The sequence below is a fragment of the Ixodes scapularis genome, unplaced genomic scaffold (assembly GCF_016920785.2).
Source record: "Ixodes scapularis isolate PalLabHiFi unplaced genomic scaffold, ASM1692078v2 PGA_scaffold10__122_contigs__length_95168666, whole genome shotgun sequence".
NCBI lineage: Eukaryota > Metazoa > Arthropoda > Arachnida > Ixodida > Ixodidae > Ixodes > Ixodes scapularis.
In genome coordinates this window covers 21,893,405-21,919,851 of record NW_024609836.1, presented here as the reverse complement: position 1 = coordinate 21,919,851, position 26,447 = coordinate 21,893,405, and the positions used below count along the sequence as shown (strand labels likewise).

General features: G+C 46.0%; 1 pseudogene; it reads left to right on the top strand.

Annotated features, from left to right (window-relative positions):
- Positions 1-25,853, top strand: part of LOC121834742 — a 31,554-nt pseudogene extending 5,701 nt beyond the window's left edge.
- Positions 25,854-26,447: the final 594 nt, after the last annotated feature.

Here is a 26,447-nt window from a genome sequence, read left to right as displayed (position 1 = left end):
TTTAGAGAGCAGCTCTTAAGCACCCGTTTCCGGCTGGAGCGGCGTCGGCGTAACCACGCCGTGCATGATGGGTAGATTCCCCCGCTAAATTTAGCGGAAAATCTCCCCGCTAAATCTAACGGAAAATTTTCCCGCTGAATCTAGCGGAAAATTTTTCCCGCTAAATCTAACAGAACATTTTCGCCGCTATGTTTAGCGGAAAATTTTCTCCGCTAAATCTAGCGGAAAATTTTCCCAGCTAGATTTAGCGGAAAATCTGCCCCGCTAAGTCTAGCAAAAATTTTCTCCGCTAACTCTAGCGGAAATTTTTCCCTGCTAAATTTAGCGGAAAATTTTCCCCGCTAGATCAAGCGGAACATTTTCCCCGCTATATTTAGCGGAAAATTTCTCCCGCTAAATTTAGCGGAACATCTTCCCAGCTAAATTTAGCGGAAAATTTGCCCCGCTATGTCTAGCGGGAAATTTTCCCCGCTAAATCAAGCGGAACTTTTTCCCCGCTACATCTAGCGGAATATTTCCCCAGCTAGATTTAGCGAAAAATTTGCCCCAATAAGTCTAGTGTAATATTTTCCCCACTAAATCTAGCGCAAAATTTTCCCCGCTAAATTTAGCGGAAAATTTTCCCCGCTAAGTCGAGCGCAAAATGTTCCCCGCTAAATTTATCGGGAAATTTTCCTCGCTAAATCTGGCGGAAAACGTTGCTCGCTAAATTTAGCGGCAAATTTCCCCGCTAAATCTAGCGGGAAATGTTCACTGCTAAATTTAGCGGGAAAGTATCGTAGCTAAATCTAGCGTAAAATTTTCCTCGCTATATTTAGCGGAATATTTAATCAGCTGTATTTAGTGACAAATTTTCCCTGCTGTCTAGCGTAAAATTTCTCCCGCTACATCTAGCGTAAAATTTTCACCGCTAAATTTAGCGGAAAATTTGTGGGGTTCAGGAAAGACGTCCGTCGATGCAAATCAACGAACTGATCTTTATAACCGCAATAAAACTGAAAAAGAACATAAAAAAGTGAAAGCCATTTACAACTAACTCCCTGTAACGCCGATTTGGAGCGCAGCTCTGGAGGAGGAGGAGGGAAAGGTACTGAGGGCCAAGTGTTCTCGGGGGGGGTCACGTGACGCCGGGTGGTCACGTGACATAGAGGAAAGGGGGTCTACGTGGGGAAGTGACGTGCCCCCCCCCTCCGAGGTCACGTGACCAAAATTTCCCCGCTAGATTTAGCGGGGAAACTTTTTCCGCTAGATTTAGCGCTGAAATTTTTCCGCTAGATCTAGCGGGGAAATTTTTTCCGCTTGATTTAGCGGGAAAACGTTTCCGCTAAACTTAGCGGGGAAAGTTTTCCGCTAGATGTAGCGGGGAAATTTTTTCCGCTAGATTTAGCGGGAAAATTTTTCCGCTAGATTTAGCGGGGAAATTTTTCCGCTAAATTTGGCGGGGAAATTTTTCCGCTAGATTTAGCGTGGAAATTTTTCCGCTAACAAGTCCAACTTTCGGGGACACGGCCAGTTTAGTTCCAGATTTTAGCGACACGTGGCGTATCGACCTTCACGCCTTTTCAAAATGTAGTTTCGCGCGTCGATCACAATCTTGACCTTCTTTCCCATCCCTCGTCTCATTGTCCTGCTACTGTCCGCCGGTGACCTCCTCTCCTTCTTGCGTCTGCTCCTGCGGCCGCGTGCTGCGTCATGTGCAAGAGCGTTGGAGCGATAAAAAAAAAATGTCTGCTTATCGCGAACAATAGGCGCTAACATCGTGGAACAAAACAAAAAAAGCGTAAAGAAGACGCGCAAAAAATAAAAACTTCGCTGAGAGACCAGATTCATTCTAGAGGCCTTTTCAATGTTGTGTCTAACCATGCTACGAAGGTACTGAAAAACGCGTTCAAAATCAATCGCTGAGGGTATTCAGTTGTGGGGCTTCGCCTTTTGTGCGCGGCTTGTCCTGGCACTGGGGATTGTCCAATTCTCACCGTTCATCCACCTTCGTTGTTTCTCCCCAAGCTGACTCCTCGGCGTTTATTTCGTGTGCTTTAGAGCAAAAACAGAAATGAATATTCGGGGGCAAAATAAATTCAGCGTACCCGATAACCAGGCGTGGAGGCATAAAATATTGAGCCATGAGAAAGAACCAACGTAGCTTTATGAAATAAATGTAAGGGCGCAAACGGGCTGGTGTGCATTAAACATGATGAAAAGAAATAAACAGACTGCAGGTAACGACACACACTCAGAAGTCTCAAACACAGCTGAAATTTGATTTACCAAAACCTTGTTAAATACGAAAAAAACGAACGAATAAGGGCAAGGAAGAAACCCCCCAAAAACGTCTTTCCACAAATGTACATTCCGACTGTATAAGAATTATATACTGTTGTGGGATGTGACATCAGTAGAAGAAAGGAAAAAAACATGACCACAACCGTTTGATAAAGGAATCGCTCGCAATACTACGTCACGGAAACGCTATTTAAAAAAAAACAAAAAAACTTGGTTTGGTTTGGACCACGCATTTCAGCGATTTCTTACGCTGTGAAAGGTGCAATCTTTGAGTGTCTACAAGTTTCCGGAAAGGAAATTTTTTTTGTTCGTTTTTGGTCGGGGTGACAGGTATCAAAGATAACAGGGGAGCAGGATGTCGCAGGGGGAGGCCGTCTTTGTCCTGGTAACTGTCGGAATGTACATTCGTGGTAAGAGATGTTCGTGGGATTTTTCCCTTCTCCTTATTCGTTCGTTTTCTTTTTCTTTTCCCTATTTATTCAGGTTTCGAAAAAAAAATTTCAGCTATGTTTGAAACCTTTGATTGCGCTGTCGTTACCTGCAGTCTCGTTTTTTTTTAATGGTGTAACTTTATATTCAATAGTCGATGGTTCTATTGCCCGGTTTTGTTATTTTGTTCTAATCCTTCAGGGTTCTTGTTCGTCTGATAATTGTTCTATCATATCCAATAGGGGTTTTTCACCGAGCCCCTTAAGTAATCTCTGGAACCCTTTACCGGGGTTCAGTAATAATGCAGATATTCAGCCCGTGCGTCGGGTAATGTTATACTTGGTAATTTAATGATTTCAACAGGCGGGCTGTTCGTTGCTGTGACTGAATATTGAACTTGTTCTGCAAATTATTTAGCAGTTGAATACCAGCGGGGAGAGCATGGTGGAGAAGTAAGTTGAAACCAGAAACAGATAATTTGACGTTTTTACCAGTCTGTCAACCGAGCTCAAACCCGAGCAGAAAAACGAACCAAAACCGTTATTTTGACCCGACCGGAACAAAACAAAAGTCTAAATCAGACATTTGGTAATGAACCTGAACCAAAAACAAATAACGATCTTATGTGGTTGTTTTCGGTTGATTGGCAAACGGTTCGGCGATACAGAAATCGAGTCAGTGATTAAAATCTTGACTTCTGCTCATCAAATGCATTTTCGGAGAGCAAGTCGCCTGCTTCTTGCGCAGAAGTTGCAGTATTGTCAGAACAACGTCAAACTTTAATTGGCTGATTAAAAAAAAAAAAAGATGGCGGGTAGACCTCAAGGCATATAGCATTGAGCGCTACCCACTCTTCTTGCAAACAAGATCAATCAGTGCTCGGCGTCGCTCTGATGTCACAGCAACCCCTGGGCAAGAAGCAGACGACTTGCTCTCCGCACAGCGCTGGGCCACCGTGCATATAACGCACACTACAGCGATAGCTGATAGCGGAGCGGACCACGTCAAAGAGCTGAGCGGGCCGCAGCGGATAGCGGTCCGGGCAGCGTAGGACAGCGGAGCAGTCAACATATGGATGGAGGACGGGGCCGTAGTAGAGGACAGTGGTGCGGACCGTATCGGCATCGCATATCTGAGGGGGTCACGGAGCGGATAGCGGAGCGGATAGCGGAGCGGGCAGCATAGCATAGCTGAGCGGGGAATCCCGGAGAAAAGCTCACCGGTCTTTGAGCGGATGCAGATAAAAGCTCACCGATTTTTTTTTTTATTCGTTCTTAGCTTTTCGGATTGTGCGTCACACGTGGCAATTTAACGCAATTAGAATTCGTCAATTCAAAAATGATTCTCCTCTTTTTTGTAATATTCTGGAAGTTCATTTGGCAGAAATTAGTAATCACCCGTTCTGTATATTAATGACGCCGCAAGTATAAAATCCGAATATCGGACACCCGTAAAAGGACAACAATTCATTGAAAGCTTGACAGTGCGCTGTCGGTAGCTCTGTGAGATAAAGGTCTGCTTTTTGCGAGCTAATATGATTAGCGGTGTGGCGAACCGTTTCAGCTCCGAAGATTGTGTGGGGCCTGATAGATGGGTAGGTGTTTGTTGAACTATCAATGGCGGGTATGTTTTTTTTTTATTTTTTTTTTATTTTCAATAATAATATTTTAGGTGCGAGAACAAGCTCGTTCTGTCGTGGTTGTTGTCTTCACTCCGTCGTCGTCGTTTCAGCGGTTTTCATCATGTATTAGGTTTACCAACTCGCCCAATACGCTACCTTACAGAAGGCTAGCTCTTACATCGTCACGAGTAACAACGGTAACAGTGTGCAGCTGTGAAGGTCATGGGTGGCTCGCCGTAGAAGGGCACTATCACACAAAGGTAACGCTTGGAAACACCAGCGCGAACGGCTAGAAAACGTGCTTGTCCGTGGAAGAAAGAAACCTCGATTTCCTACTGACTGTAATATCTTGCTTTCAAAGGTTAACAAAAGAGTCAAAGAGTATTTCAGGCACGGCGTTGTTACGCATACACTTTCGGATTTTCTGCATTAATAGTTTTGCTTTTTAGGTCTTAGGCAGACATTAATAAGTTTTTGGACTTTTCCCTGTTCTTCAAGTTCATGAAGCTTTCAGTGAGGCTTTCGTTGCTTAGAGAGTAAACCACAAAAAACACTCGCCCGCAATTAATAAATTGAGGGCAATATACAGAATAAGCTTAACAAATATTAAAAAAATACATGTTCTGTTTTATAAAGCTGACGAATTTTAATGATAATAAATTAACATATGTTACGCGTGATCCAACAGCCTCCGTATGAAAAGAAGAAAAAAGATCGGTGAGCTTTTCTCCGCATCCACTCAATGGCCGGTGAGCTTTTCTCTGCGTCCGCCGGTTTTGCGGTGAGCTTTTCTCCAGGATTCGGTACATGGAGACTGGAATAAAGTCCATGGAAGCCGAGTACTGAATAAGTGATGTGTTGGCATGACGCTATTGCGCGATATGCAAGCTAATGAATATCACGCCTACAATGGTTTAGGTTATGAAAGAACCTGCGCTACTCCAAGAGGTAGTTAAATTTTTTTTCTAACGTGTTTTAAGTGTTCTCTCGACACCTTGACCTCAGGTCATTTGTGGGGAAATAAAGGATGGGAAGTGCGGTGGGGGTGAAATGCTAAAAACTGGTACCGAAGCCGGGTCTTTAGACACACCATGTGAAAAACAAGGAATATCATGTGAGATCAAACACTGTTTCTGCGTATTATCTGAATATTGCATAATTTTCTTAGTGTTAATAACAATATTCACGCCCTGAGGCCGACGCGGTATAGCGAATTTCATTTTAAATTGTTGATATTTTCTAAATATTACTCGTCAAGACCCGAATTTTTGAATGGCTTTTTAAAAAGCCCAATTTCTCCCGGATTATCAGGTATAAGAATAGCGCCGGATTTTTCAGATATATAGAATGCAAAACCGAAGACCCTATAACGAACCCTATTGAAATTGCGACAAGTAACTTCGTGCTGGTTTGCAAGAGTGTAAACAAATACATGCGAAATATGCAGACAAAAAGATATAAATATCCAGCATTCACGCGCCAAATGCGAAAATAGGGTTTAATCTGCGTGTCGATGTATATAATAAATATAAGAAAAGCACAAAGAAAAATATAACTTGCGTCAGCCCTGAGAGGGCTCGCACCCAGCGTCGTGAACCGCTACGCGGCAATAGGTGCCCAGCGTGATAACCGCTGCGCCACGACCGCACTTTTTTTTTTTTTTTCTTTATTGTAGAGGCAAAACATAAACAGTCAAAACGTTAAAAATGGTCTACAACACTTTTTGTAGAGCACATTAAAAACCTCTCATCTTAAGGAGAGGCCCACAAATGCCTAGCCAGTCGGGCTTCGGCTCACGGTTTGAAAGAACACTTTCTACTCGCCTAATGAGGCTGAAAAAGTAATATCTCACTTCTTTAGCATTGCGGTCGGCGTGGCGGACCGCCATGCGCGACCTCCATATGCTACACAACCCAAGCAACATAATCAAATCAAAAGGAACACCATTGTCATTCGTTACGTTCAAGAAGCGAATGCCGGATGGGCTAATGCACAACTGCTCCTTCAGAGTGCGTTGTGGGACATCCCAAAAAAAAACTGCATCCCAGCAAAAAATAAAAACGTGTTCGATGGTTTCTGGTTGTTTACATACGAGACAGTCAACCGACCATGGCACATAGATTCCTTTTTCCCTGAGCCATGCCTTAACGGGTAGAGTGTTGGTGTGCAGTTTAAAAAAGAAAGATTTAACTGAAGGAGGGACACACGTTCCCTTGACCCGCTTTAACACATCGTGGCCATCGGGACGAATGACAGCTCTATAAAGTGGTGTCGGGAACAGGCTCATCACCAAATCACGTGCTAGCGTTTTTTTGCTCACAACAGACAGGTAGTCTAAAGAAAAACGGGCAGTTAAAAAATAAACTGTGTCATCAACCTCTTTCTGGTATCCAACAAGCCTATTTGGCTCCCCACCATGTGACGAGACAAGGAATGACGGCAGGTGAGGGGACAAATTGGTCTGGATGAACGTGCGTATGAATGGGTGCTCTTGATCTCGTAGGAAAATAAACCGAGAAACGAGTTGTTTAACGAACAAGTGAGATAGTCCGAGACCCCCGTTACGTCCCCTATGGAAGAGGTTGTCCCGTCTCATACGCTCCCAGCTCGTTCCCCAAATGAATACGGCGAAAATGCGGTGAAATTTCTGCACATTGATGCGCGCACAATGTATGACTTGCAAAACATACCAAAGCTTTGAGATTAGAAAAACATTGCAAACAGTCGCTTTGGCAAAGATGGACAGATCACGCTGCCTCCAGCGGGAGGCGCGCCTGCCCAAGTCGGTGGCGACTTCCGACCAATAGTTTTTGTTCACTCTGTAACATTGTAGGGGCACTCCGAGGTATGTGCAGGGCACGCAATCCCAACACACCCCTTCAAAAACTGAAGGCGTTGTCGCCCACGCACCGTGCCAAAACCCGCGGCATTTACTCCAGTTTATTGCTGCACCCGTCGCCTCGCAGAAAGATTTTGCCAATAAAACAGCGGCGCTAACACTTCGCTTGTCGCAGCAAAACACTGCAATGTCGTCCGCATAGCTCATGACTTTGATCTCAGCATTTTCCAGCTGGAATCCCTGACATTGTTTACTATTAATAACACTTAAACAAAACAACTCTAAGTACACATTAAACAGTAAAGGCGACATAGGACATCCCTGTCGCACGGACGTTCTCACGTGGATCGGCTCTGTCAGTTCCTTGTTAACAATAAGCCTCGTGGTGCAGCCTTTATATGCCATTTTTGCCCCTTCCAGAATAACTTCGCCCTCATTTATGCGGTGTAAAACATCAAAAAGAACATCGTGCATTTACACGATCAAAGGCCTTGTCTAGGTCGATCTGGAGCATAGCAACTTGTCGCGTGCCATTGTCACAAGCCTCCAGAACGCTACGAGCAACATGAACGTTTGTCAAAATCGATCTACCCTGTATGCCGCAGGTTTGGTGATCTCCGATAAGCTGACAAGCAACACTCTGGAGTCGGCGAGGTAGGATTTTCGCAAAAACCTTATAATCTGCGTTGCACAGTGTTATTGGGCGGTACCCAGTGACTTGACATAATTTTCCGACGTCGTCGCTTTTAGGAAGTAAAACAGTGAAAGTACGCCCAAATGACGGAGGCAGTTCTTTCCGTTCGTACGCTGCTGAAACAACTCGGAACAAAACGCTAGGGACTACGCTCTTAAACTTCTTGTAAAATTCAGCACATAACCCATCAGGTCCGGGAGCCTTTGAGTTTGGCATCTCATCTATGGCCTTCTCGATCTCCTGAATGGTGATTGGTTGAGCAATACTTTCCTGCTCTTCTTCCGTTAGTTGCGGTAAGGATTCTAACAGTTCCCCACACACGGGATCCCTCCTTCCGAGATCTTGGCTTTCGAAGATCCGCCTGTAATGCGCCACAAATGCTCTCTGGATAAATTTTGGGTTTGTGCTGGTCACACCCTGATACTGGATCTCACCTATTTCGTTCCGGAGAGCGTATCTCTTCTCGTCTGCTAACGCCCGTTTTGTCGGCTGCTCACCCATCAGATACTTTTCGGATCGAGCGCGTACAACGGCTCCGCGATAGCGCTCCTCATTCAGCTCTTCCAGCCTCTCCTTAACACTTTCTAAATCTTTAGTAGCCGCCCCGGGCGACTGACACTCTGTTCTTGACAGCGCTTGTAAATCGGCATTTAAGTTTCTTTCGGCACGGCGTGCCTGGTATGCTAAAACAGACGACCTTTCTATCGCCAGCATCTTAACCTTCTGCTTGAAAGTCTCCCACTCGTCAAGAATATCGCCGCCCGTGCTTTCAAAATGCGATCTAAAACCTTCCTCCACCGCGCTCACAAATATTCCGTCAGCAAGGACCTTCAAGTTCAGCTTCCACAGCCTCCAGTCAAACTTCGCTTTCATTGGCGCTTTTTCGCCAATCGACGTCGAAATGAAACAATGGTCAGAAAAGAAAACTGGAGCGACACGATAGCTCTTCAGTGTAGTTGCCACGGAGGCTGAAACGTAAATCCTATCTAAGCGCGCGTGCGATGACGCCTGAAAATGCGTAAACCGAATCTCGCTCGTATCATTCTTCACGGTTCCGGCGTCTATCAGATCGAAATCTTCAATCAATTCGCCTAGCTCTGTCTCGCTCCTATCGCTGCATGGTCTGCATGGCGTCCTGTCTATTGCTCTTACAACACAGTTGAAATCGCCAAGCAGTACGATTGTCCTACCACAATCCAGAAAACGGCGTAAGCCATAAAAAAAGGAAACCCGGTCTTTCACCGTACTGGGGGCATATATGCAAATAAGCCGCCAGTGAACTGCTGAAAATAAGAAATCACACAAAATAAAACGCCCTTCCATATCGGTGGTCACGGCTAATTCCGACAAAGGCAATGACTTTCTAATGAACAAAAAACAGCATGCCGAAACCCCGACAGCGTGGGTAACACAAACTTCGTACGTAAGAAGAAAAGGTCTTAGTGCGTTAGCTACCTGTTCCTCTCCAGACATCTTCGTTTCTTGCACCGCTAAGAAATCGGGTTTCTCGTTACTCAGCAAACGCTGTACTTGGTATTGTTTTTTCCGTGCTCCGAAACCTCGAACATTTAGCGATGCTACCTTCAATGCTGGTGGGAACGTACAAATCATGCCGTGTTAAAATGGGGCACTTGCCTTAGCAATTGCGCATAAGCTCTCGAGACCAGGCGATAACCGCCTTACTTGGAGTCGTGCCGGGTCCGAACGTCGGAAGGGGTGGGGTGCAGGGGCAGGAACCGCCCCTTTTTGTTCCTTTCCTTGCCCTGGGTAGGCTTAGGAACCGCACCCCCCAGGGAGGTTGAGGGGTCGTCGAGGCCACGCTTAATGGACTCGCCAGTTTCATCCATGTCAATGGGATCCTTGGACGACGCTTCCTCGCTTGGCGGGGAGTGGGCGACGGTTGGGGCTTTGAAGCTCTCGGGAGTCACCACCGCTCAAGAAGGTTGCGCGCCGTCCGGAACTGTGATCACGGGCGCGGGCTCGCTTCCACCCTTGGCGCCGAGGACCGTTGTCCTGCCATTGGGCCCGGCGGGTGCCTTGAGCTCCAATCCACTTATTGCAGTCTCCGCCTCATCCGCATCCATGATGTGCGGTGAGACCTCTCGTGCTGGCGGTGCCGCCGTCGCGCCTGCGTAGGTCTTCACGCATTCTTCTTTGTCATGCCCGAAACTGAAACACTTTGAGCACTTCGGGGTGCGGCAGTCGCGCCTGATGTGCCCGGTCATTTTACAGCGCAAGCAGACCGGCGCGCGTCCTGGGATTACAATAAGTGCATTGAAGCCCTGGAAGCGAAGCTGGTAGGGCATCCCGTCTGGTGTGACACCGCTCCCAAGCGTCATGCGGACGGTGCGTGTGGTCGACTCGATTCCTTCGAATCCTTCGACTCGCCACTTCTCTCGGCTCACCTCGACGACCTTGCCGAAGGGCTCCAGCATTTTTCGCACCGTGTCGTCTGGCACATGGAAGGGCACCCAATGGACACGAAGGCGTACGTACCTCGGAGCAGCTCCGGTCGATGACGATGCAGCGCAAGTTCTTGACATTGAGCTGTTTGGCCTCAACGAGGCGTTGCTTCGCCTCCGGTGTTTTCAGCGTTGCCATCCACACATGGTTCATTTGGAATGCTCCAAATGACAGAATCTCGTTTAAAACGCCACACCATTTCAGCTCGGTCTTGAAGTCCTCGATGCGGTAGGCACGCCCCTTCAAATCGCCGTGCAGCAGAACAGAGTTTATGACCGCCATCCCGGTTGGGATCGGCGGTAACACCACTTTGTAGTCATCGGCAACAGCCGCGTTATCAACAAAAGAACCACGGCCGGCAAGGGCCGCTATCGCCACTCCATCGGAGCTACTCATTCTGCGACCGCCTCGTGCGAGTGCAGGAACAGCCTGCGCCACGACCGCACATGGCGTTCGAGGCATAAAGCATTGGTCATGACCTTGCGTGTGGTCGCCCGGTGCGGCTCTTGGGAGTATGTTATGCAAAATGCATTCAGGAACCTTTCTGAATGGTACTACCGTAAACCTACCTGGCTAAAGAAGTCGCGCATAGTCTGGGCCTCCTTAATCATCGATTACTTTTTTCGGGGGTCTGCCTAGAATAATGTAATACCGCAAAGTTCGTCTGTCTCACGAGATTTCCCATACAAACCTACAAAAATTTTAATTGCATTTGGAACCACCTTCCGCTCTTTTTCATGCTTTTTTTGTGTCGAGGCGATGTCAACGCTCATCAAGAACCCATGTCTGGTGTAACTTTGATAACTATGCGCCCATCTTTATTTTATAACGAGAAAACGAATTTTCCCATTGAAATTTTGACAGGGTACCGGCGTCCAAAGATAGATGGCGCAAGCGGACCATGTCCCTCATTGCTGGGTATGATTTAGCGGGAAAATTTTTCCACTAGATTTAGCGGGGAAATTTTTCCGCTAGATTCAGCGGGGAAATTTTTCCGCTAGACTTAGCGAGGAAATTTTTCGGCTAGATTTAGCGGGAAAAATTTTCCGCTACATTTAGCGGGGAAATTTACCCATAATGCACCGCGCGGTTACGCCGACGGCGACGCCGACGCCGCTCAAGCCGGAAACGGGCACCTAAGAGCTGCGCTCTAAAAGCCGCTGAGACCGGCTGCAGCACCACCGAATGCTGCCAGTCTGAATCTGATCTGTTCGAGCCCAGACCTCGGTCCCGTCGGTGCTGCTTGTGCCGCAAGCTTAAAACGCAGTATTGGGTGGTGCTGCAGACCGCTGAGACCGGCCTGCAGCACCACCGAATGCTGCCAGTCTCAATCTGATCTGTTCGAGCCCAGACCTCGGTCCCGTCGGTGCTGCTTGTGCCGCAAGCTTAAAACGCAGTATTCGGTGGTGCTGCAGACCACTGAGACCGGCCTGCAGCACCACCAAATGCTGCCAGTCTCAATCTGATCTGTTCGATCCCAGACCTCGGTCCCGTCGGTGCTGCTTGTGCCGAAAGCTTAAAACGCAGTATTCGGTGGTGCTGCAGACCGCTGAGACCGGCCTGCAGCACCACCGAATGCTGCCAGTCTCAATCTGATCTGTTCGAGCCCAGACCTCGGTCCCGTCGGTGCTGCTTGTGCCGCAAGCTTAAAACGCAGTATTCGGTGGTGCTGCAGACCGCTGAGACCGGCCTGCAGCACCACCGAATGCTGCCAGTCTCAATCTGATCTGTTCGAGCCCAGACCTCGGTCCCGTCGGTGCTGCTTGTGCCGCAAGCTTAAAACTCAGTATTCGGTGGTGCTGCAGACCGCCGAGACCGGCCTGCAGCACCACCGAATGCTGCCAGTCTCAATCTGATCTGTTCGAGCCCAGACCTCGGTCCCGTCGGTGCTGCTTGTGCCGCAAGCTCAAAACGCAGTATTGGGGGGTGCTGCAGACCGCTGAGACCGGCCTGCAGCACCACCGAATGCTGCCAGTCTCAATCTGATCTGTTCGAGCCCAGACCTCGGTCCCGTCGGTGCTGCTTGTGCCGCAAGCTTAAAACGCAGTATTCGGTGGTGCTGCAGACCGCTGAGACCGGCCTGCAGCACCACCGAATGCTGCCAGTTTCAATCTGATCTGTTCGAGCCCAGACCTCGGTCCCGTCGGTGCTGCTTGTGCCGCAAGCTTAAAACTCAGTATTCGGTGGTGCTGCAGACCGCTGAGACCGGCCTGCAGCACCACCGAATGCTGCCAGTCTCAATCTGATCTGTTCGAGCCCAGACCTCGGTCCCGTCGGTGCTGCTTCTGCCGCAAGCTTAAAACGCAGTATTCGGTGGTGCTGCAGACCGCTGAGACCGGCCTGCAGCACCACCGAATGCTGCCAGTCTCAATCTGATCTGTTCGAGCCCAGACCTCGGTCCCGTCGGTGCTGCTTGTGCCGCAAGCTTAAAACGCAGTATTCGGTGGTGCTGCAGACCGCTGAGACCGGCCTGCAGCACCACCGAATGCTGCCAGTCTCAATCTGATCTGTTCGAGCCCAGACCTCGGTCCCGTCGGTGCTGCTTGTGCCGCAAGCTTAAAACTCAGTATTCGGTGGTGCTGCAGACCGCTGAGACCGGCCTGCAGCACCACCGAATGCTGCCAGTCTCAATCTGATCTGTTCGAGCCCAGACCTCGGTCCCGTCGGTGCTGCTTGTGCCGCAAGCTTAAAACGCAGTATTCGGTGGTGCTGCAGACCGCCGAGACCGGCCTGCAGCACCACCGAATGCTGCCAGTCTCAATCTGATCTGTTTGAGCCCAGACCTCGGTCCCGTCGGTGCTGCTTGTGCCGCAAGCTTAAAACGCAGTATTCGGTGGTGCTGCAGACCGCCGAGACCGGCCTGCAGCACCACCGAATGCTGCCAGTCTCAATCTGATCTGTTCGAGCCCAGACCTCGGTCCCGTCGGTGCTGCTTGTGCCGCAAGCTTAAAACGCAGTATTCGGTGGTGCTGCAGACCGCCGGGACCGGCCTGCAGCACCACCGAATGCTGCCAGTCTCAATCTGATCTGTTCGAGCCCAGACCTCGGTCCCGTCGGTGCTGCTTGTGCCGCAAGCTTAAAACGTCGTTAGCTCCTGACGTTGCGTGAGCCACCGTTATATGTGTCACGCTTTGGCGCTACAAAACTCCAGCGGAAAATTTTTCCGCTAAATTTAGGGAAAATAATTTTCCCCGCTATATTTAGCGGAGAGAATTCCCCGCTAAATTTAGCGGGAAAAATTCCCCGCTAAATTTAGCGGAAGGAATTCCCTGCTAAATTTAGCGGAAAAAATTCCCCGCTATATTCAGCGGAAAAAATTCCCCGCTAAATTTAGCGGAAAGAATTCCCTGCTAAATTTAGCGGAAAAAATTCCCCGCTATATTTAGCGGAAAAAATTCCCAGCTAAATATAGCGGGAAAAAATTCGCCTCTAAATTTAGGGAAAACATTTTCCCCTCTATATTAGCGAAAAAAATTCCCCGCTAAAACTAGCGGAAAAGATTTTCCGCTAAATTTAGCCAAAAAGGTTTCCCGCTATATTTAGCCGAAAAAATTTCCCTCTAAATTTACCGGCAAAAATTCTCCGTTAAATCTAGCGAAAAAACTTCCCCGCTAGATTTAGCGGAAAAAATTCCCCGCTAAATTTAGCGGGGAAAATTTGTAGCGCCAAAGCGCGGCACTTATAGCGGTGGCTCAATCAACGTCAGGAGTTAATAGACCGTTTTAGTATAGCGTTGCTGGCTTTTACGTACGCAATACGCAATAGTATAGCGTACGCTAAAAACGACCCGCTCGGACCGATTTAAGTTGTGCGTTACGTTTCCGAGTGAACACCTCGCATGATCTTGGTTAAATTTGCCAGAGCCGCAGAATTCCGCGTGCTTATAGCGCCACCATGCTCCTGAAAATGAATATCGCAAATGAAAACGTGTCCAATCATTTTATTCGAGGTCAAACCAAGCCGCAGCTGCCTCGACCAGCGCGCTTTTCTGCGGGGTACAGAGGCTACGAGCAGTCTTGGGTAAGTTACTTTTAAAAAGTAATTTGTTACAATTACAGTTACTTTCAGAAAAAAGTAGTGAAGTTACCGTTACAGTTACCGCAACAAAAGAGTAACTCGTTACAGTTACAGTTACTTTTAAAAAGTAACGACGTTACTTTTGAGTTTCTTTTCGATTACGCAAAAAAGAGAAAAAACTAGAAAACGACCCTCACAACGTTTTATTGCATAAAATTAAAAAGTACGCTTTTTACTCATATTGTAACTTAGCAGCAGTGGCTTCCGGAAGTTAGTGTTTGAACGTTGTAACGCCAGAGTAGTGGTGCAAATCAAAATACGAAACATGCGCAGTGCGGAGTAGTGACGCTAATCAAAATACAAGACACAAAGTACCAGCGCGTGATTAAAGATAACTAGATATTTTTTCATAAAATTTACACGTGGCTATATTCGGGTCGTGACTCACGAGAAAGAACGTATTCACAACTTTGTGCAAGGCCAACTTGACACTCGAAATGTCGGAATAGACGATTTGGAAAGTGCAAGGGAATTTATAAATTGCACTCTTTCAGTGATATATTATTGATAGAACACTGGAAAGTAATGACAAAAGTAACGTCGTTACTTTCATCGTTACCTCGAAAAAAGTAATAGAACTACAGTTACAAGTTACATTTTTAAAAAAGAAACTCGTTACAGTTACAAGTTACCAAAAACGTATCAAACTTACAGTAACGCGTTACTAGTAACGCGTTACTACCCAAGACTGGCTACGAGTACGGGTGCGTAGCCAAATTCGATCACGGAGCCTCCATCACTAGTCCCGTGGAAATGCCACCTTTCATCAATGCTATCGCGGAATGAAATTCATGACCTACTGAAGTCCAGTGCATAGCGAGAACTTCGGCGATTTTTTGAAGAGTCGTTCGTTCGTCGACGATCAACTGAGCGAATAGGGGGCATTCACTGGACGCCATATTTGAGGGTGCTGTTGAGAGCGCATGCTCAGAACGAGCTCACATTAATAGGTTGCTAAGACCGGCAATCTTGACGGTGCGGAATGCACGTTACAAAAGAACTGTGGAAGCTTGTCATCCGCACGCGCTCAGCATTTGCGCACACGGCTATGGCCGCCAGTGAATGCTCCCTATAGGCCTAGCGTCAACCAGATCGCACCGTTGACGCACAATTCTAGCGGTGAGCACTTTCACTGTGCACTCTTTCAGCTGCACGGCGATCTGATTCGACCGCGTTACGTCCCGGAAAGAAGTGCCACGCTGAACACCACGTTATTTCACCGTTCGCGTAACACAACGTAGAGAACACCACGACGCCCTTGCTGCGCCAGTCAAGGTAACCCCCATTTTGAAACTGGCGCTCTCGTTGGGCCCGAGATCTCCCGAGGGCATCCCGCAAGGCCCGCTAGCCCGCAACGCAAAATCCCCAGCGTTACGCGCGTACGCAATACGCTAGTCCTTCTACTGCGTTCTGAGCATGCGCAATCACGACCCGCTATTTCCTTGCGTACGTAAAGCTATAGCGTACGGTCCACTAAAACTGTCTAATGACGTTTTAAGCATGCGGCACGAGGAGCACCGACGGGACCGATCTCCGGGCTCCAACAGAACAGCATGAGACTGGCAGCATTCGGTGGTGCTGCAGGGCGGTCTCAGCGGTGCCCCCTTTTTATGTTATTTTTCAGTTTTATTGCGGTTATAAAAATCAGTTTGTTGATTTGCATCGACGGACGTCTTTCCTGAACCCCACAAATTTTCTGCCGAATTTAGCGGTGAAAATTTTACGCTAGATTTAGCGGGGAAGTTTTCCGCTAGATATAGCGGGGAAAATATTCCGCTAGATTTAGCGGCGCAATTTTTCCGCTAAATTTAGCGAGGAAAATTTTCCGCTAAATTGAGAGGGGAACATTTTCCGCTAGATTTAGCCGAAAAATGTTTCCGCGAAAGTTAGCGGAGACAATTTTACGCCAGATTTTGCGGGGAAAGTTTACGCTAGGCTTAGCGGGGTCAATTTTCCGTTCCGTTAAATCTAACTGGGAAAATTTTACGCTAGACTTAGCGGGGAAAATTTCCCGCTAAATTTCGAGGGGAACATTTTCCTCTAGATTTAGCGGGAAAACGTTTCCGCTAAATTGAGCGGGGAAATTTTTACGCTAGATTTAAGGGGGAAATTTTACGCTAGACTTGGCGGGGCAACTTTTCCGCTAAATCTAGCTGGGAAAATTTTCTGCTAGATTCAGTGGGTAAACTTTTCCGCTAGATTTAGCGTGAAAAATTTTCCACTAGACTAAGGAGGGCAAATTTTCAGCTAAATCTAGCTGGGAAAATTTTCCGATAGATTTAGCGGAGAAAAGTTTCCGCTAAATATAGTGGAGAAAAGTTTCCGCTAAATATAGCGGGGAAAATTTTCCGTTCGATTTAGCTGGGATAATTTCCGCTAAATTTAGCGGGGGAATTTACCCATCATCCACCGCGTGGCTACGCCGCCGGCGACGCCGACGGCAACGCCGACGCCGCTCAAGCCGGAAACGGGTGCCTAAGAGCTGCGCTCTAAAAAGAGTAACCAACATATCAATTAAGCCTCGCCAATAGTGGGACTAGTAACTCAAAGTGATCACATTAGTGATCAAATTATCAATTGCCCCCAAAATATTCTGGTTGTATAAACAATTGTTCTAAGTTACCAAATGTCTAAGCGAAACACGACCACTGAACACAATAAGTGCACAAATATATTGTGGATTAAATTGACTGACCCCAGGATTAAATTGTGTGGCGTTTGGATTAAATTGCATGGCGCTTGGATTAAATAGGGTGACCCCAGGATTAAATTGGTCGTCACTTGGATTAAAATGAGCGGGGAAACCTGTAGAAGTTGCTACTACACCTTCTAGGTAGCACTTGCTGCTTCCTGATTCAAGTAGCTCACCGCTGTGCTGGGATGTATCTATTGATTTACAAGCTGCTGGCCTCCTGGCCTCCCTACCCTGCCTACCTCTCAGTTCGGTAAAACTAGTAATTGTGCCACCCAGCTACCTATAGGCTCGCTCTTTGTCCAAGAGTTGTGAAGTGCAGGCACGCCGCACACACGCGCACGAATAGATAACCAGGTCGGTAAACGCAACCAAAAACAAGCGGCGATCGAAAAAAAAAAAAAATCTGAGGACTTTTAAGCACTTATTATGAGTTCTGAATGTTAAAGCATGAATCTGCCTCTTCCGCTTGCATGGTTCTTTTGCGGTGTACTGGCGCATACGGTCCCCTTTCGCTACTGTCGATGTTGGGGCCGGCGGCCGAGTGCGCGTTCCCCTAAAGCAGCCGCAGCTCCCCCCCCCCCCCCCCCCCCCCTCTCCTTTCCCGGCAAACGCCTGACACGAGGACCGAGGACGAGCGCACGCTCTCGTAAAACGGCCGCAAATGTCTACCTAGGCACCGTTTTGGTCAGCCAATGACAGAATGGGTGTTTCTTTTGCATGTTTTTTTTTTTTCGTTAAAGGCGCCGCCGGCTCTGCTCCATGGACTAGATTATGATTTCGCAATAAAAATAGCGATAGCGTATTCGTCACCACTTACGACACGAATTCGTTAAGTTCAATAAAATCAGCACGCCCATTCCGCGCGTAGCGATTTTTTTTTTCTTTTTTTCAGCGTTCTCTGTCGGCGGGACAAATCCAGTAAATCTGGCTAGACGCCGTCGTGTTCAATTGCGGCGATTCCCGCAGGCACACTCTCATCCTTATTGGATATAGGTAAGATAGTGGTGTTTGGGGACGGGTGTTCAGAGTGTACCATGGCACTGGGAAAACGTGTATTACGCATATGTGCTCCATTCACTCACTCGTACAAACACCTTTGGCTGTTCGGTAGAGCTTACCGAGGAATTCGACGTTGCGAATCACCCGCCATGTTGTTGTGTGTTGTGCGGGGCCAGTTTTGACCGCCGGATTTTTTACTACGCGTGTGGAGTCGTAATTATTGCCCTGGTGGTCGTTAAATATTTATGGAAACTTTTTTACAATCCATCAGCTAGTTACATATGGTTACTTTCTTTCGGAGAGTTCAGGCGAGGAAGCATCTATTTGGGGTTGGTGCGAAGGCGTTGTTTTTATATTTATGAAAGTAAACGTTTTATAGCGGTTTAAAAATGAAGTTTTTTTGCGATTTTCAATTATTTAAAAATGATACAGGTTTCGCGCACATTACTTTTGTTGTTCATTGCATTCAATTAATAAAAAAAAACGAATTAGTTTATCTTAATATTTTTTACGTGATTCGCCAAGCGCCATGCTCAGGCGAACGTGATACACATTCCAAGTGATCAAGTTACTTGTAATCAGTGTCTTTTCATGGTACTTTTGTAATCGCTTGATTACATTTATTAAAAAGTAACCACATGAGTAATCTGAAAGGTTTGGGAACTACTAAAATTTCTTAAAAGCATTTTTCTTTCCCGCTTCTTACTAAGGGCGCCCTGTTTGCAAAGCTTTAGCCAAGAGAGTCGTTTACAAAAATGGGATGATTAAGTAGCGAAGTAGTTTAGATATCACCGATTCTAATATAGCAATCTGCAGTAACGAATGGTGCACTCTTTCAAAACCGGCACGAAAAGCTGTCGTTTTAAAACTCCTAATTAAACGGGAAAGTAACGGTTCCATTATCAATTGGCGGACAATTCATTTAATTCTCGAGTAATCAAATAATCTAATTAAATCTTTTATTCGAATAAATTTACGTCTAATTGATTGCTTTTTTTCGCGTAACGTGTACAAGACTGCCCATGTCTGCCCAATATATTTTTGTCGACTCCATCCAGAATATCAACAAATCAGGCTGTATCGTAACAACATAATCATTAAAAAAAACTAATCAAGTACTCTTAGCTGCGAAATTTTCTTTCAGTTATTGTAAATAATGAAAATAAATATCAAATGGCGAATCTTTAGGAAATGCGTTAGCATGACCTTTAGAAGATGCCACACACGGCCCCGTTCCATTGCGTCAAAAGCCAATGCATTGAAATATTGAACAAAGCATTGCACCATACGTTGAAAACCAGAGCAACGCCACGATGTCACTGCATTCTGACGGGCGGAGGCATGTTGTGCTTCCCGTGCTTTGTAGTTTGCGAAGAAACCTCAAACTGCGCTCACTGCTCGAGAATTGTGCGTGCTTGGTTTCCGTTGCTGTCATTGCAAAGGGCGCTTGCTTTTTGCCAAGTTGCCGTGAAACGAAAGACCGCTGCAGCGCGATTTTCTGTCTCATGGACGGACAACGCGCAGACATCTTACCTGAGCCGGTCAAGATGATAGTGGCCAAGACGATGGCACCGCCGAAAGCCAAAAGAACTATGAGTACAATGATAATTTTCTTTTGGTTGCCACCATCCGGACTGTAAAAGAAAATGGACGCAAAAGAAGAAAAAAAATCCGAGTAAGTCGCGTGGACAGTTATAGCTTGGAAACCAAACGAGCTAGGCAATTAAACCTGTTTCTTACGCTGTCTCTGAAATCAAAGGCGAAATAGAAAAGACCCTTCACTTCATCAGACACCTAGGTTATAGCAACGAAACCGTGTCGTATCGTAAAAACACTTCCAATGAAAACACGTTTAGTTGACAACCTTCATTGTACAGGCATTTTGTCGACACTGCGATGTTTCGTGGACACATGTTCCTGAGACGTTATGTCGACAGGGTATATTGTTAGCTACTGAGTAGATTGGAATATGGGCGGCGGCCGCTTCACGAGAGCGCGCACGCGTTTTTCCACGCGTCGTTTTGACGATTGCGTGGATCATATCTGAACCGGTTGGAAACGCTAAACGGTTCCCTAAATGTTCCTAATAGAGAGTTTCAGGGAACCGTCTTTGCACATCTGATAGGCACTGCGCATGCCCAACAGCAGGTGATTCGCACATGCGCATTTCGTCGTATCAGATGTGCAAAGACGGTTCCCTAAAACTCCCTAATAACTCCTTCCTTATTACGGTGTGCATCAACAAAGGAGAAAACGTCTTACCTTTTTGAATGGAGGATTGTTCATCCGAGACTGAAAGTTGAAACAGTAATTGCTTAAAGGTAGTAGCAGTCTTATTACTTTAACAAATAAAATAGCGCAAGAAAAGACAGGGACACGACGTGAACAGGACACGCGCTAACTTTCAACGCTTTTCACTCAAGATAAAAGCAAAGCTAATATATATAAAGAAGGCGGCAACACACACGGCTACCAAGTGGGTATCTGATCGGTACAATAACTGAAGATAATTTTCAAGAAGCACAATTGACGAGTCACTGAAACATACCGTCCTACATTTCTTAATAAAAAAACGCCCCAAACGTTTACCAGCCACAGTATCATGGCTTCTCCCACCGATCTCTATGTCTATTTGCTGGATCGCGTTTGGCCAGCTCCGCGAATGGACGGGAATGCGGCCACGGTCGGCCATCTTTTTGGTAGAGTTATATTATCTTAAGCCATCATACTAACATGGCGGACAGCGCAATGGCGGCATGCTGCCACAAAATAACCGTGGATCTAGTAAGCTGTACCGTGGGTGATATTTCGTGCTTGATTGAAATTGTTCGACGAAGCAGATTCTCGAAACCCAGCGTGAACGGTAGCCTCATCTTTGAGGACCCGGCGAAAATTCCACGAAAGCGCAGCACCGGGGGTAAGCAGTGCAGCTGGCATCGAAAGCAGACTCCGGTACGGAGTCTGCTTTCGATGCTTCTTTTGATGCGACTTTCGATGCGTGCTGTGCTGCTTTTCCCTGGTGCTGCGATTTCGTGAAACTTTCACCGGTTCCTTAAAGATCGGGCTACCGTTCACGCCGGGTTTCAAAATATATGTTTTGTCAAACAATTTCAATCAAGCATGAAATATCACCCACGCTTTTTTGATGGCAGCCTGCCACCCCAACTACCACAACGCTGTCTGCCCTGGATGGATGATAGTGGCTGCAGCAGGTTACATTGGCTAGACACAATATAACTCCACCAAAAGGATGGCCGCCAGTGGCCGCATTCGCGGAGCGGGCAAACGCGATCCAGCAATTGTCATAGAGATCAGTGTCTTCTCCCCACTCTGCTTATGTGCTCAGGTCGTGGGACACAGCCAAATTATTTCAATATATTAGCAAATGCGAGCCATATTTGTTTTTACTTACATTGCGTGTTCACGTGATCGATCGTGTGTTCGTTCGTCGATGTACACCCTCCACAACTGGGAACAATTTGATACGCTATACCCACTACAGTCCACGTATGGAGTCACGTGTTTCTTATCACATGGCCGTTTTGCTTTCTCATCAGCAGTGTGGGAGCGAAACCCAGACAACTTATTAGGGGAAGAAAAACTTTAGACTCATCGTACTTGTTTCATTTCAATGCATTTCAGAATGTGGCCAACCTTGTAAAGTAACGGAATGGCGTGTTGTTCTTTTTTTTCTTTTTTTTTTTTTGCCTCGTTGGGACCTTTTTATTAATCCTCTCCATGTTTTGTAGGACAATGCCCGCAACAGAAACCAAGACTGAGCTCAGAAAGCCAGCCAATTCTAGTCTAGAAATTGTGTACCTAAAACTAGCACCCACCTGGTTGTAACCAGACTTCAGCAGTGCAGATTCCTGGCAAAAAGTCGCAATAGTGCCTCTAACCGTATTCGAATGAGCTGAATTAAAAGGAAGAAACTCTTTCTGGTGCGCAAGGCCAATGCATCCAAGGTCGCTCGTTGATGGCGGTGTTCGTGTTAAAACCTGAAACTGTTTATTGTGAGGTAGCTCGTGGGTAAAAAAATACACCGTTCACATGTTGTCCAAAATCCGACAAAACACTTTCTGCTGCGTCAGACTACGTCAGAGAAGTGTTATTGTTTTTTGTTGTTTTTTTAATGCAAGAAAATCGCCGACGTATCTAAAACGCTGAAGAGATTATCATCATCTAAAACACGGTTCAGTTCACGATCTACAGCGGAAGGAAAATGTTACAAAGCGCAGGAGCGACGCACGGCTAAGGAGAGATGTCCATACGCTGAATAGGCAGCGTATCATCCAATGACACAAATGTGCTACCTAGATTAAATTCTTAAATGCTATGCATCTGTCCATAGAAATACAAAAAAACATTCAGGAAAGCAACAACGCATCTTGCTTCAAAACATACAGTAACAGATCAGAACATTTCTTCATGCAGCACTAAATAATACAAATCTTCCAGATCAATGCAAAAGGCGAACCGTAAATAACTCTTATAAATTGAAACTCCAGCCTCTTCCAACGCCATCCTGATGTCGAAGGGGTTGTCCATAACAATGAAAAAAATGTGTTCTAGCAAATAACGGCTGACTTGTTGTTGCCAATTTCCTTAGTCGCTAACAGTACTTCTGAACATATAACCGACACAGTCAAGGTGCTTGACTGACACATTCAAGGACCGTGTAGTAACTTTGCCACGGTTAAAGTCAAACTGCTTAAAGTAAAAGTAATGCTGTTTCTATGTGTAAAATTCTAGAGCTCCAGAAACTCGCAAATGCTGTCAGATATTAGCAAATGTTACATTTAAGACGTTTTCTATTGTAAAGGCGTATAAGAACGATTTTCAGCTCAGAAGTATTTTTAGTGAGAAAGGTTCTTGGCAACAACAAGTCAGTCGTCACCTGTTAAAATACCTTAATTTACTAGTTCTGGAAGTTCTTTTCGAGACCACGAAGTCGTTGGAAGTTATTGAATTTTAGAAAAAAATGTCCCGTTGTGTTCGTTTTTTTTTTTTTATTGATAGAGAAGGTTTTACTTTTTCGGTACCGCATGAAGAAGTGTCCCGTTCTCTGACTGCGAGTATTGAAGCAAGTGTCGTTGTGGCTTTCCGAAATGCTCCTGGAAATTCTATCGATAGCTTCATAGCATTAGTATAATTTTATCTAGGTCGTTTGTGGCGAAGCTGTTCATTTAGCGCAGAGGCACTGATACTGAATCATGCGTCGCTCCTGTGCTTTAAACAGTTCTTCTTCCGCTGTTCATTGTGAATTGAATCGTGTTTGTGATGATGCTACTTTCCGCAAGGCATGCAGATACGTGGACGATATTCTTGTATTAAAAAAAAAACACTTTTATGGCCTATCCTGATACGGTATAAAGTGTTATGTCGACTTTTCGACAACATGGGAAAGGATTATTTTTGACCCATCAGCTACCTGACATAAGCATTTAGATTGTTTAGGCATTCACACCACCATCAACGAGCGTCGTTTGTGTTCTGCCTATTGGCCTCGTGCACATAAATTACATTCTTTTGATTCAGACGGCTTGAAGACGGTTAAGAGGGCCACTGCGGCTTTGTGCCTGTAATCTGTACTGCTGAAGTCGTGCTACCACCAGGGCCCGTTTTCTCGAACGCGAACCGTGGTTTGAAGTTAACTATTGTCCCTAGAAGGGGGAATCCTAGGTCACGTGACTAGAAGAGCAGGGGCGCCGAGGGAGGAGCAGTACCTAGAAGCAAGATGGCCGCGGCGTCGCTTAATGAGGGCTAATAGTTCTGCTTGGTTCTGTTGAACATTCAATTTGATCCGGCTGTTATATTAATGACGCACCATCAACCTATTAGCACGTCAAGCAAAGCGGTAGTTCAGAGAGACTACTGAACTAACCGACGGCAGCATTCCGCGAACGCATCACTCTTCAGCAGTCCGGGATCCAAGACATATAACGGTACATAAGCCTTGCAAGTGTTTTTATGGTGAGTAAAAAAAATGTTTTGCGAACGAGTGTTGGTATATATTTAAAATAAGACGTTTAATTTGTTACACTATGCACGCTAACTCGTGAGCAGCGATTACTTTACGGAGAAAGGGGGTTATCTTCAATAAAGTCTTTGTTCCGGGTGAACAGCTGAGACATTGTACTGTTTTTATGTTCACAGTGCGCCGACAGTATGGCGACAGCATTGAGGTTTCTACATATCCCCGGTGGCCAGCAATTCAACGGTGACCAGAAGCTTAGCTTCTCGTCACCGGTAAATCGGTTGGGCAAACGGAAGAGAGGGCAAACAGTTGAGATCAGCAGGAATCGCAGAAACGTGCGTCGCAAGGAATAAAAACGAGACTACAGCACCGGCGTTGCCAGAATGGAAGGAACACGGGAAAGTTATGCGCTGTTTATGGCGAAACATATTGAAGGAAATGTTTCTTACATTTTCGAATATTCGTCGACAAACTCTAGCATAGTAGCTAAAATTTCTTCGTACCATCGGAAGCAAATAATTTGGTGTTCAAGTACAACATTACTATATTTTGACTTAAAATACCATACTAGATCTATGACAACCATCGGAAAAAGAGGATAAACAAAATGACTGGATTGTTTCACCGATAGATGGCGCATCTTATTGCCCAATCAAAAATAATTATTGTTTTTCTATATCCAGCCGTTTATTACAGTACCTAGGTACTTTTCCCTTCCTAGGCACCGTGGTTTACCAAAATGGGTTTACCATTGCTTCGAGAAAACCGGCCCAGGTGGGTGCTGGCTTTAAATACCAGATTTCCAGACTGGAATTGGCTGGCTTTCCGTGCTCGGTCGTGCTTTCAGTTGCGGAGACCGTCCTACAAAAATGAGGGTAATATATAGAAAGGTCCCAACAAGGCACAGAGCTAAGACACCAGAAGTAATTCGGTACATCTACAAGGTTGTCCACAATCTGAAAAAAAAAAGTGGCAAGCAAAAACGAAATGACCATTGTTTCCTGTGCCCCAACGAAGTAGGCTGGGGTTTGCTTCCGTATTTCTGATGACAAAGCAAAACGGCCGTGTGAAAAGAGACACGCGACTACTTACGTGGATTATATGCTTAGTGTAGCGTATTAAATTCCCGGAGATGCGGAAATGTCTACATGAACCTGACGGAGCGATGCCTGATTTTTCGAACACGTTAACACGCACTGTAAGTAAAAAATGAATATGGCTTTCATTTGTCGACACAGTGAAACTCTTATGGCTGTATTCCGCGACTTCAGTAGGTAAGAATTCTGGGGAGGAGGCGAGAGACTCTTACTCGGAAACTTTTGGAAGCCTTATTAGGCCTCCAAAAGGTCAAACACTTCAGTCAATATATTCTCAGACCAGCTTTACTGCGAGGTGCACTGTCCCAATCTAAATCCATTTATATATTAGAGCTTAACACCCCCCCCCCCCCCCCCCCTATAATTGCCTCTCTCTAGCTTTCGAAAATTCCACCCTTCTCTAACGGTCAAGTTTTAAGAAGAAACCATAAACCCAACCATTCCGTCGTCACTCGGTCAACACAATGCCACATAAAAGCTAAGGTAATTGAGCCAAAGCACTTGAGTAGGAAACGCCAACTTTGAACGATGTTGTGTTTATTGTGTGCTGCGCGTTTACAAATCTGAACGGAGACACGCACGAATCAAATACGCTAAGCACCTCAAAAGATACGCTTGAACAGCTCGATACAAATGTCCACCTCGAAATGACATCAGCAAAATTTACGCACACCATTAGTCAGAGATGGGCAGTATTTCAAATACAAGTATTTGAAATACGTATTTCATATACTTCGTGTATTTTGCATTTGTATTTAATTACAAATTGGGTAATGCATTTAACGCGTGTATTTAAATACTAAAACGTGCGTATTTCAAATACAATTGTAATTAAATACAATTTTGTGGTTAAGATACATCCCTCAAATTTATTGCCACTGTCTAGAGCAGGAAGAAAACTACGTTCTGCACCGAATGCAGTGTCTCTCAATCAACCACAAGCGTTTAGTGACTTTGTGATTACGGTGCTAGTCCAGGGCAAGAATAGTGACGAAATCTACGTTCGCAGGCAGACTGGCTAAATAAGTGCCTGTGACAACTTGTGATGCTTTCCAGCCTGATTTCCATCTGTATTTTTGCCTGGAACATTCTAAATGCGCGGGTCGTCCAGATTTTCGCAACTGGTGCGAGTTGCAACAATAAGAAATTCTCTAGCTAGTTCTGCCCGTCTTATTCGTCTGAGTCTCGGTTCTTTGCTGGTCTATACCAAAATTTAATCGAAAAAAAAGCTGCTTGAAGCTCTGTAGTTTTTTCACCTATTACGTCCAAGCTG